The sequence below is a fragment of the Saccopteryx leptura genome, chromosome 2 (genome assembly GCF_036850995.1).
Source record: "Saccopteryx leptura isolate mSacLep1 chromosome 2, mSacLep1_pri_phased_curated, whole genome shotgun sequence".
Taxonomy (NCBI): domain Eukaryota; kingdom Metazoa; phylum Chordata; class Mammalia; order Chiroptera; family Emballonuridae; genus Saccopteryx; species Saccopteryx leptura.
The window spans coordinates 40,848,722-40,861,354 of record NC_089504.1 but is presented as its reverse complement, the minus strand read 5'-3'; the positions used below and the strand labels follow the sequence as shown (position 1 = coordinate 40,861,354).

At 46.7% G+C, this 12,633-nt stretch overlaps 1 protein-coding gene and 1 non-coding gene across 6 annotated transcripts in view; both read left to right on the top strand.

Annotated features, from left to right (window-relative positions):
* DAPK1 (death associated protein kinase 1) overlaps window positions 1-12,633 on the top strand; it is a 192,860-nt gene that overhangs the window by 51,957 nt on the left and 128,270 nt on the right. The gene's annotated exons all lie outside the window — the stretch shown is intronic.
* Window positions 703-778, top strand: TRNAS-GCU (transfer RNA serine (anticodon GCU)). The gene has a single exon. It is a non-coding gene; the product is annotated as a tRNA-Ser (tRNA).

Below are 12,633 nucleotides of genomic sequence, written 5' to 3'. Positions count from 1 at the left end.
GCGGAAGGGTGATCTTTAGCTTTCCCCCTCTGGCCTCCAGGTGCCCACATCTCCTAAGGGGCAGGAAAGAGGAAGGTGAAGGCCTGTTTCTGCCCCCCTGTGCCTGTGGCTTCCACGCAGGGAGGGGCGGCACCTCCCTCAGCAGTGGGCTTCTCTAGGTCAGTGTCGGGCTTTGTGAGGCCAGTGATTTTCAAACCCTCTTTGGTCTGGGAGCCCCACCTCCACCAGGCAGTCTTCTGAGACACACATAGGACCCTCTGAAGAGCCAGAAACCCAAGCTCTGCCTTTGCCACCACGGCTGAGCCAGGCGAGAATCCATGCCCCTTGTCCTCCCATCCAGCTCCCCATTCACATCTGGTCACCGTCCTTCTCTTTCTGAGTCCAGAACATTCATCTCATGAAGAAAATGACAAAAAATTTTTCTGTAACTCAAAGAATCCTTTTTTGTGAGCTCTAAAACCATGAAGATTAAATATTGAAGTTTAAATTTAAAGTAACATTAAATGTTCAAGCTCTGGCCTGATACCTCGGTTGGTTAGAGCGTAGTCCAGGTGCACAGAGATTGCTGATTCGATCCCCAGCCAGGGCGCATACAGGAACAGATCAATGTTTCTGCCTCTGTCTGTCTGTTACTCTTTCCCCCTTCCTCTCACTCTAAAATCAATGAATTAAAAAATTTTTTTTAAGTATTTGTAGCTCTTGGCCCTGGCCAGTTGGCTCAGCGGTAGAGCGTCGGCCTGCTGTGCAGGAGTCCAGGGTTCGATTCCCGGCCAGGGCACACAGGAGAAGCGCCCATCTGCTTCTCCACCCCTCCCCCTCTCCTTCCTCTCTGTCTCTCTCTTCCCCTCCCGCTGCTGAGGCTCCATTGGAGCGAAGATGGCCGGGGCGCTGGGGATGGCTCTGTGGCCTCTGCCTCAGGCGCTGGAATGGCTCTGGATGCAACAGAGCGACGCCCCAGAGGGGCAGGACGTCGCCCCCTGGTGGGCATGCCGGGTGGATCCCGGTCGGGCGCATGCGGGAGTCTGTCTGACTGCCTCCCCGTTTCCAGCTTCGGAAAAATGAAAAAAAAAATAAATTAAATAAAATAAATGTTTGTAGCTCTTAACAGACAAATGATTTGGGAGACAAAGTCCTTAGATTTTATTTTATTTTCTTATCTTTCATACATTGACCCCTTATCACTTAAAACATTACTCACTGAGAGGTAATCTATTAAAAGAAAAATGTGTTGAGTTTTTATTTAGGTAGGTGTGTCTCTTGAATAAGTCAGTTAGCAATCCTGAGTGTCTTCCTCTTTTCAGTGACCCAGCCATAATTTTTTTAATTTTTTATTTTTTATTTTTAGTTTTCTGTATTTTTCTGAAGCTGGAAACGGGGAGAGACAGTCAGACAGACTCCCGCATGCGCCCGATCGGGATCCACCCGGCACGCCCACCAGGGGTGCATAATTTTTTTAATTTTAAGGATCAGAATCATGAGGAAGAGCCCAATGTGGTAACTGGTAGTTAGCTCATCACACATCCGCTTATCTCTCCGCTCCCTTTTGAAAGCTAAGTGCAGTGGGTAGGTGATCTGTCTGGTTTCATATCTTGGTCACAGAATCTCCTGGTGGCTGATGTCTTATCTGCACAGCAGGTCTCTTGGCCTGTCAGTACGCTCTCTGCAGCATCCTAGGAGGATACGAAACAAAGTGGGTCATATTCTTTTTTTCAGAGCAACTCACTGGGCAGCATTACAAAACCCAAGGATGAACCCAGAGTTGAGGGGAGAAAACAAATAAAGCAGGCAGGCCTGAAAAAGAAATGAAGAGAGATAGTCTAATAACCTTTAACGAACAATCTGAAACGAATAAAGGATTTTGGAGTCACTTGACAGTATGCTGCACACATAAATATATGTGTGTCTGCTACACACCCAATATACACATTGCCACACATGTAAACACATATATATGTGTGCACACATATACACATCTACATGTCCACATAAAAATACACACATGTGCATGCATATCCACAAATACACATGTAGATGTCTACATGCATGTCTGTACACATACATACACACAGGTATATGTGTATATATACACATAAACATGTTTATGTCCAGACGAATACACACATCTGTATATGCCCACACACATATATATGCACGTGCATAGCCATATAACACATGCAAGATGCAGACAGTCATTACATGTAAACATGCCTTTTGAGAGAAATGAACCACCCCCAGGTGCTAGCTGGGGTCTGGGTTTCTGCTTCTATTAGTGTCTCACTGTAGTCACTGTAGTGAAGGGCCGTGACAGAGGGGAGGGGTTTCTGCTGGCTCGGGCAGTGGTCTCCTTCTGTGGGTCCCTCACTTGCCTCGTTGAACAGCCTGCTCTGGGCTGCACCCACCCACGTGGGCTCCCACACATGGTCCCCACTCCCATGCTCCCTGTAGGTGGACTCCTGATAGGTGGGTGGGAGAAGGGATTCCAGACCACCCTGTACCTGCTCACAGTGCCTGTGACCTGGTCGGCCACCTTGAAGTACAACCCACTTCAGTTGTTTAATCAGAATCTTCTCCCCTTTCCAGGGGTGGGGATGGTGGATGGTAGTGGGGAGAGGAGTGCTTCCTGGTCTCCTTCTGTGAGGAGTGACAGGTGCCCCTGTGTTCGTGTGCACGGGTGCTCCGGGTGCAGCCTCCTCCCCTTCCTTCCCCCACGTTGCAGCAGCACTCAGCGAGCCCTGCTTGTGTGCCAGACGTGCGTGCTTTACATGTGCGATCTTGTTTACTTCATGTAACAACCTTGCATGTTAGGGTTAATACCAACCCCGCTTTACAGATGAGAAAACCGAGGCAGAGGGCAGTTGAATGTCATCACTAGTACTCCCCAAGGAAGGCCTCTTTTCATCACAGGACAGTGTAGGGAGCGGAGTCCGTCCCAGTGTGTGCAGCAGAACTTGCTGCAGTGGTGGAAATGCCGGTGCCATCCAGTGTGTCAAGCACATGAAATGTGACTAGTGCTTTGAGGAACTAATGTTAATAGTTGTTCATTTTAGTTCATTTAAAGTTAAATTTTAGTAGCCACCCATGGCAAACGGCTACAGCGCTGGGCCGTGCTGTGCACGTGCACCTTCTTTGGCAGCTCTCTGAAGCAGGATGTAGGAGGCACCTGCCTTTGGTGGCCTTTGACTTAATTGGTGCTATTTATTGGTTGATTTACAAGATTTTTTCTGAGCCGTCCGGGGTACTAGTATGAGAACACTTGCAATCCTTATCCATGGAGAGCATACTTACTCCACAGTCCTTTTTGAACTGAGACGAGGAAGCAGCTGAATGTCTCTAACAGACACAGTGTTAAAAAGGACTCTGACATGGGCTTTTATAGTCTCTAAGTCCGAGCGAGTCATCCAGTGTGACCAGACTTGCGTACCCACACCTCAGAGAGCCTCCCATTCTCTGTCCCCTCCTCAGCGGGTGACATCTCCACTCTCCTCTTCCCTCCTATGCTTGCCCATCTTTAAAATGTTTTATATTATTTCTAAGTGTGGTTACAATCACATAGCACTAAGTTTACCCTCTCAAACATTTTAAGAGTACAGCTCAGCAGTGTTAAGTATAATATATTCACTTTATTTGCAGGAGTTCTCCAGAACATTTTCCATCTTGCAAAATTGAAACCTTGAACCCATTAAACATTAATCCCCTCCTCCCAGCCCTTGGCAACCATTTATTTTTACTTTCTGTTTCTCTGATTTTGACTAGTTTAGGTACCCACATGGGTGGAATCATACAGCATTGGGCCTTTTGTGTCTGGCTTTTTTCAGATGGTGTAATGTCCTCAAGGTTTAACCCTGTGTAGCCTGTGACAAGATTGCCTTCTTCCGCTGTATGGATATACCACATTGTCTTTATCCATTCATCCTTTAAGGACATTTGGGCTCCCTTCTAATTTTTTCTTCTTTTCCCTCCCATCTCCCCCAAATATAATATATAATTAAAATATCGAGACAATTATTGTATTAGCTGAGGAGCAGTTTGTGCTTGTTTCATATTTTAAGAGCAACAGGAGATATGTTCCCCATCGTCACCCCAAATGTACCAAATATGTTTGGCCAAAGTACATTCTTAGTCTAATGAATCCTCCCAATGATTTTTTTATTTCTCTCAGTCATTGACTTTCCATAGACAAGAGAAACTCCCCAGGCCTGCTTGTGGGATGACCCTGTTCAGATGGTAGGTTGGACAGGCATAGTATTTGGGTATGTTGGGTGACAGTAATTTAGACAAGCTAAGGGTCCATTTTTCTGTCCTACAGAAGTAGGGAGGTAGGCAGTCTGGTGTGGCATGGCAACCCCTCAATGCCATTGGAGACTCGGGCTCCTCCTGGGCCTCGCCCTTAGAGGTCAGCGTCGTCTGTGAGGTTCCATCCTGGCCCCCACAACTCCATCCACCATGTCTGTGGTTTGGGCAAGAAGAAGGGAAGCCTAAGGGATGAAAGAGGTGTGTGTCTGCCTCATCAGTCCCCCTGATAGGCTTCCCGAAAAGTGCTCCCGGGGGCTCTGTTTCCTTCTCATCAGCCAGAGTGTGGGAAACAAGGCACACTGCTTTCCTGAGTAAGGTCTGATTCCGATGGGAAGGGGGGAGGGGCCGAGCTTACGGCAGGCAGCCCGTAGCTGCTCATTCACCTGGTGGTCTTCAGCATCCGCCCTCTTGGGGGTCAGGCCGTGGTACCAGAAATCAGGGGCACGGACTCCTTTCAGACGGCCTGCCTTTGAGACTGCAGGCATGCGGCTGCCTTCTTTGGCTGCGACAGCACGCCAGCTTCCCTTTGTGCCTGCGGACTCTGACTTCTTCCAAAAATAGAGGAAAGGTTGTGTTGTATCTCTGTCTGGTCTCAGTTTCTTTGTGCGTCTGGTCATGGAGAAGTGTGGGATAGAGTTGCTGCCTGTCAGGACTCCTGGATGGGTCTGTTTTTAAAATTCTTTTATTTAAATGGGTTTTAAAATGTGAAAGGGAAATAAAGGGGTTGATCCCTTAAAGAAGTCTCTTTCAGACGCTAGTTCATCAAACTGCTGTTTAATAAAGCACTCATTCATAGTGATTAGGCCCTCATTAGAAAGGATGGGGAGAGGTACTGAAGCTTGTTTGCGGAGACTGTTGATGGCACAGATACCCTCGCGGTTTGAGCAGAGGTGTAACTTAATCTGCCTCCACGCTTCGCTGTGGTTCTGTGAAGGAGGGGGGTGCAGGAATGCAGGAAGTCCTGGCTCCCAAAAGGTGTGAAGCAGAAACTGGGTGGTCGGCTGCACCCTACTTCTGAGGGCTCAGTGGAAGTGCCAGAGAATCTAGTCACCGGTTTCATTTCTGAGTCTCTCTAAGCAAAAGGTATAGGCATTTGGCATCCAGGAAGTGGCCCTTGGGGTGACGCAGCTGTAGGGCCAGGGGACAGAGGAGACTCAGGCCCAGGAGCCTTCAGACCAGCTGCACAGAGGCAGACATGTCAACTTCTGATTGCAGGTGAGAGAGAAAGCAGGCAGGAACTGGGCTCCACACAGTGCACACACTGGTGTCGGGGACATTGCAGGATGCAGGACTTGGGCCAGGAGTGAGCCCTCAAAAGCAGTCTGGGTTTTAGCCCTGGGTTTGCTACTTACTCTAGGAGCATAGCTTACTCTTTGCCTGTCAGCATCAGGATTGTCAATGAGTTGGCCTCTGGTCCCATGATCCAGACTTGAGGATGGCTGTCGAAGGAGTGAAAGCAAGGGTCCTGTGGTAGGTAGAGAACCCGATAAGCCCCAAGCTCTCTCCCTTAACCCAGTAGCTTCTGTGGGTTCCTTGTGAAGAAAGGAAATAGAGTGGTTTCTTAACCTCAAAGCAAGCAAGAAGAGAGAAGTAGGAGTGATTAGCTAAAGGGAAGTGAGGAGCAGCAGCACAGTTACTAGCATTTAAAATGCTCTAAAAGCAAGATTCGTCTTAGAGCTTAAGATGGGCTACCACTTTCTTCAACATAGTACTTAAAGATAGTTACATGTTCATCATAGTTATATTAAGTTAGGATGAGCAAAGTTTTGCCACAGTAACAAACACCACTGGCTAACGTGAGGTAGCTTGAGTCTCTGTCTCACATGTCCTGATTCTGGGACCAAAGCTAACGAAGCCTTTATATCATTTGGAAAATGTGCAGTCACATTGGTAAAGGAAGATGATGTGGCAAACTGAGGAATGGCTCCTGAAGCTTTCATCTGGAACCAACACAAATATTTCTGCTGACATTTCATTGACTCAAAGAAGTCACATGGCCACGTCTACTTTGAAGAGAGCATGGGGAGGGAGTCCCTCCTACCTTGTGCTGAAAGGAAAGGACCCTGAAACAGTGATGAATAACACTGCCACCATAGTTGTTTTAATAAAGAATCATATTCTTACATAAATGGGGTCAGGAACTGGGTCATTGGCTAACCCCAAATCCCTACATTATTTATACCCGAATGAAGTTTAGATTGTCCGTGTAACCTCTGACCACACTGTTTCTCTTAATCTCAGGCACAGTGTCCAGAAGGAAATAAATCTTGCGAAGGCTAACTCATAAAATGATAGCTTGTCAGCTACCCAAATTAGGAAGACAGATTGAAACAGCAGTGTGCCACTATTGCAGAGCAAAGACAATTTGCTGTGTATTAAGCTTAAAGAGTGATTTAAAGAGAAGTCCACCCAGGCATGATGACTTGCTCTGCCTTTTTATGGAATCTAGAGCAAGTGCTGACCTCTTAGGATTTTTTGCTTCTTTCATGACAGACGAGGGGCTTTGGAGCGAAGGCTGGGAACGGAAAGAGAGCAGCAGTCTACTCACGCGTTTGTTACCGGTGAATTTCAGGGCAGATAGTCTTTGTGAAATAATCATGTTCTTAGTCTATCTTCTGGAAGTTTCTTCTGAGTCAAAAAAGATTTTTTTTTATTCTTTATTGCTTCTACTTTCAGGCATTCTCTCCTGGTAAATAAATTCCAATTCCTAAGTTTCTATATATGTGGGTTTGTGAGAATTTATTTAATCCATCGAAATTTATTAAAACACTCACTGTGCAGAAAGAACTATGGGGGTACAAAGGTGAATAGGATTTTAAGCTCCTTGACTGCTTTTGAATATAAGAGGCTCACAGATAAAGTATGAACACATGCACTAATCATACCTCTTTCCACTTGGGAGTGGAGTGTAACATCCGGGGCTCCTTAGGAACGCCCCCGTGCCTAAGGCAGTTTGGCTTTGCTGTTCGTCCCACCTCTTGAATTGGGGCCAGCGGGAGGGATGCTGTGTGACTTCCAAGGCTAGGCCATGCTGTCTTGGGACACTTCACTGCCCTGGGAAGAAGCTCTGGGTAGTGTCCTGGAGGGTGAGAGGCACATGGAGGGAGGGACCCAGCCGACAGACAGCACACACCACCAGACATGTGAGCGAGTCCATCAAACCCGGGCAGCCCCAGCTAATCGGTCTGGACTGCAGACACGTGAGTGAGCCCGGACAACACCACAAAGAGCGGGCCACCTGCCCAGACAAGCCCGGCCTCAGAACTGCGAGCGACAGTGGTTATTACGTGGGTGTGGTTTCTGTGCCCGGGGTTGATCATTGCCCAGCCCTTGCACTTTCCTTCTCTGACAGCCACAGACTTTCTTTCCATTCCCCAATGCATGGTGATTTTTGGCACCTTCTTGGACCTGTCCCTTTAGTCTAGAGTGCCTGCCTCCCTTTTCCTTCTTGGAACTTCCTTTTCCTGTCTTCAAGACCCCGGTGCCTCTCCTGATTCTCCCTGGAACCCTCTGTACATATCACTGTTACTAGCACTTTCTTCATTGCCCTATGATTGTTTACAGGGTAGTTTCTCCCACTGGACTCTGACCTCCCAGGGGAAGAGGCTGTTTCCTTCACAGACTTTTGGGCTCCTACTCAGATCCCAGCATGCAGTGGGCAGTGTGGTTCATTAAATGAGAAAGCATGGAGAAAAACCACTCTGTGAGGGTGCGTGCTGCACTGGCGGTCAGTGCTGTTGAGTCCTGGATGTAACCGGATACCATGAAGACAGTGCTTCTCAAACTGTAATAATGCGCACATGGGTCGTCTGGGATCTTGTTCAAATGCAGGTTCTGATCCAATAGATCTGGAGAGGGACCTGAGGGTCTTTTAACGAGACCCCACAGTCCACACTTTGAGTAGTAAGGCCACAGAAGATAATCCAGTGCCCAAGAAAGATGATCAGTACTGAAGCAGCTCCCAGTGATGCGTTTTGACACAAGTTTTGCCCATGGCCACAGAGCATAGAATATGACTAATAAAGTGAGCCTGATCATTTTTAGTGTAGAAGGAGAGATTGGGAAAGGAATATTCTAAATTAGCTTACATTTTAAAGGATCTACCAAAAATAAGGTGAGACGAATCAATTATTATAAGTACCATTGATTATAGAACCTGGCTAATTGTGACAAATACTAAATAGAGAAACAGAACAAACAAACCAAAAACCTTTGTAGACCTATGTTCTGAACAAGAGTAAGGATGGGAGTAGACACATTGGTTGGGTTGTTAGGATGAAAGAAAAGCAGTGAGTGCTAGGGAACTGTTCATGTCCGGCTCACCTGATTTTCTTATTTGAAAAGATCACTGGACTACTGGACAGAGCTAAGTGGTCCTAGCACACAGTAGGGTGTTGGACAGCGTCTTTCCTGGGACAGATACTGTGGTTAGTATGGAAAGCGCACATACAGTTGGAAATGTACAGTATGTACATTTGGAAAGATACCTGTTTGTTTCAGTGACTGGTTTGGAAAGCAAAATAGTACGAAAGCTGATTGATGCAGTTACCAATACAAAAAGAAATGCCTTAGAATTCATGTTGGTAGTTCATCTGAAAATATAGATGGGCTACATAAGAAATCTTGAGCTCCTTCCCAAACAAATCATTGTGAAGTTAAAATATACTCTTTCTATTTGCAAAGTGAGCGAAGGCCAAGTCCAGGGCACGCTGTGGACTTTAGAAATGTTTGGCGTCTCCTCCCACGTTTGCTGGTGCCAAGTCAATCTGTAGCTGATGATTGTCTTGAATATGTACTCAAATTAGCTGTGTAGCAGGCCATCTGCCGTCTCCTCCAGACTTGGTTGACAAGCTCTGGAAAAAGGGAAATCCTGCCAAAATACAGATACCCTATTAAACCGGTAAAACAGGGAGAGATAAGGTCTGGAAAGGGGGATGGGGAAGAAATGCGTGGCCATCTTCTCAGCCTCTCTCTGTCTTTCCTTCCTCCTGTGTTTCTTCCTGTTGGAGAAGCACCAGGAATGGATCAGGAGAGACTGGGCTCAAGCTGAGAAGGTGATCAGACCAGAATGAGGGAGTAAGGAGACTGTTAAGAGAATGCGCTTTGCAGTTTCCCAAACTCATCTCTTCATTTGAACTCAAAAACTTGCATCTTCTGGGTGTTACTGGCTGGCTTGTATCTATCGTCAGATCTGTGCTCTTCTGGTTGCGGGATTTCAGTCTCTGCCCTCACGGGGCTACTGGATTGCCCAGGGACCTTCTCGTTAGTCCATAAGCCCATTAGTCCTACTTCTACTGCTCTCCGTAAGCCTGACTCAGGTTTTCCGAGTAACTGTCTTGAACTGATTGAAAATTTTCACTTACATGTACACACTGCTTTGTAGTTCCCAAACACGTTCATATTCATGTTCATTTCCTTTTACTACTCATAGACACCCCAAGACATTGTCACTGTTCAGTCAGAATAGTAATCTCAAAGCAACTAAGGCTCCACCGAGAAGAAGATGGTGATGACCTACTGAGTCGATGACCAAAATATGATCATGCATCCTATCAACCAGTTCTGCCCCTGTGGTGTGAGTCATTGATTAAAGAAGAGTTTGCAAACTCCAATGCTTGCAGGAGCTCTGCAGGTCACAGTCATGAGAGAAGCAGACCAGGCATAAAGCAGTGGGGAACTGGGAGGCCTCTGTCCAGCTGGAGCGCACACAGCCATTCACAGGGGCAGCCAGCACTCACTGTGATTGTTGTATGTGGGGATGGGGACCAGCATTGCTAGCTAGCTCTTCCAAATCTAGGCAGTGCTGAGAATTAGACTTTTAAAATATTGTCGGCGGATTCAGTTCTTTTCAAAATACTCTGTGGCTCAAACAAAAGTCATTTGCACAGCCCTCCAGTTTTTGATCAGTGGATTAAAGTAACAGTCCCTGGTGAATGTGGCTTAGCTTCTACGGAGAGTACTTGCATTTTAAAAATTTGTTGGAGCAATTTAGCTTCTAATGAATGCAGTCTATGGGGGAGGTTGTTTTCATCCATGGCACCTTCTTGTGCCTGCTCTGGGGCCCCAGCTTCAAAGAATCCTGGCTAAGGAGAGTGGGAAAAGGAGATGCCGAGTGCATGGGGGTTGCCTCACAGCTAAACCGCGTTTGCCTGTTCTGTCTGCAGGGGGCTGTGAACCCCACAAGGCGGCAGCCCCCCAGGATCTTAAAGTGGAGGCTATCTAAATGTATCCTGGGAGATGCACAGAACTCAGGACAGTGCCATTTTCTAAAACTTGAAATAAAGGGGAAAGGGCTCTCTGAGCCTTAGTTTATACTTTTGGAGTTGTTGCAAAATAGGTCCACTTTTAAATTGCAGTTTGTTCACTCATCTACGCACCCAGTGTTTGAAGGAGGAGCTCTCCGCAGGAAAGGGCTCGGTTTCATTCTGGGCTGTGCTGTGGACCCATGACAAGCAGACCTCATACTGAGAAAAGGGTTTTAGGGGAACATAAAATCAATTCCTCAAATAAAGTGTCCACCTAGCAGGAGTGGTTAAAAAATACTTGGGGAACGGTAGAGACTTATTGGGGCCTCAGTGGTTCTCAGCGCTGGCCCTCAGGGAATCTCCCAGAGGCTCTACAACACCACCACTAAGTGGGCTTAGCCTGAGATTAGGACTTAATTGGTCCAGGGCCTGTCTGGGCACCTGCATTTCCACAGCTTCCGGCACTCCTGTGGAGAAACACTTCCCCGTGTCTTAAGTTCCACCTTCACTGCATCAGAGCACCTGGGGAGCTTATTAACGTGCCTACTGCTGGACGCTATGCCCTCCTGTGAAGCCTTCCCTAAGGGAGGCTCTGGAATCTGTATTTATAAAGGCCCCACCTCCAATCCTTTTTTTTAATTCATTTTAGAGAGGAGAGGGAGAGACAGAGAGAGAAAAAGAGAGAGGAGAGACAGAGAGAGAGAAGGGGGGGAGGAGCTGGAAGCATCAACTCCCATATGGGCCTTGACCAGGCAAGCCCAGGGTTTCGAACCGGCAACCTCAGCATTTCCAAGTCGACGCTTTATCCACTGCGCCACCACAGGCCAGGCCCCCACCTCCAATCTTGTGCCAGGTGATTTTTGGCTTAAGTTGTGAGCAGCCCTTTCTCTGTTCCAGATGGGCACCCCACATGCAAACACACAGCAAAAAGGCATTATTTGTAACTAATGCATAGAAACACTTGAGTGTCCTGCTTTGGGCAAGCACTTGAGGGGGAAATCCTGAAACAAATGTCAGTTCAGTTGCCAGGGCTCTGACTGCCTGATTCTTCTCTGCTGGGGTGTGGGATGGGTGTGAGCAGGCTCTGTTTGCAAAGGGGGCAGGTGAGGACTGGATCGGGCCAGTGGGAAGCAGTGGTTATCTGGATCAACGCAGGCTTCCTAGCGAGAAGTCTTCCAGTCCATTGATCTTGTGTCCTTGCTTCTTGCTTGGAATGGTGGCTCATAAACATGGTGCCAGACAACTGTCAATGCACGACTAAGGGCCATTTGTCCCCTTGCTTGGTTCTTTTTCAGAATCCAGAAAACAACTTTGCCCTTAATGGTAAAAATTAAGTTTTACTTACTCTTTTTTTCTTAAAGAAATCACTGTAAAATACAACTTTGAGACCTCTGAATGTCATAATTGTATTTCTGGCAATATAATATTTGCATATCTGGGTATGAAGGGGTTACAAAAGCTTGTGAAACAAAAGCAGTTTGTTTTCCCGCCTTGGGGAAATTTCCCGCCCCTTATCTTGAAGTTTGCTTTGCACTTTTTGTGTTGGTCTTTGCATAACTGAGTCACCTAAAATATTTTTTTTTGTCGTTGTTACACTGTGATAAGAGAAGAATTTATGTGAGCTACAGCCCAGCAAAGAGAAGACACAAATACTGGGGATCAAATATCCCCTCGGCCCGTATGGACTCCTGACCTCATTTTCCCTCCTGTATTTACAGGAGACACACTTCATTCGGACTGTTTAAGCCTCTACAGAAACTTCCCTTCTGATTGCAACTTTGTCTAATTATTAACACTAAGAGATACTGCAGGTTGTCAATTGGGGAGAAAACTTATGTTTAGGGAACTGATTTTATTGCAATTGAAAATGGCTTTCATGTAAATCTATCATTAGATTGTCTTTTTTTCTTTTTTTAATTGGGAAGATATGGTTTGCCAAGCCATATAGGCTTTAAGTAAAACTCAATGTAACACCATCTACACACCACAGCGTGCACCCTGTACCCCGAGCCACTTGACCCTCCTGCTCCTACCCCAGACCCCCCTTTCTCTCTGGCTGTTCTCTGTGTCTACATGTTATGCATGTATGTTTTTT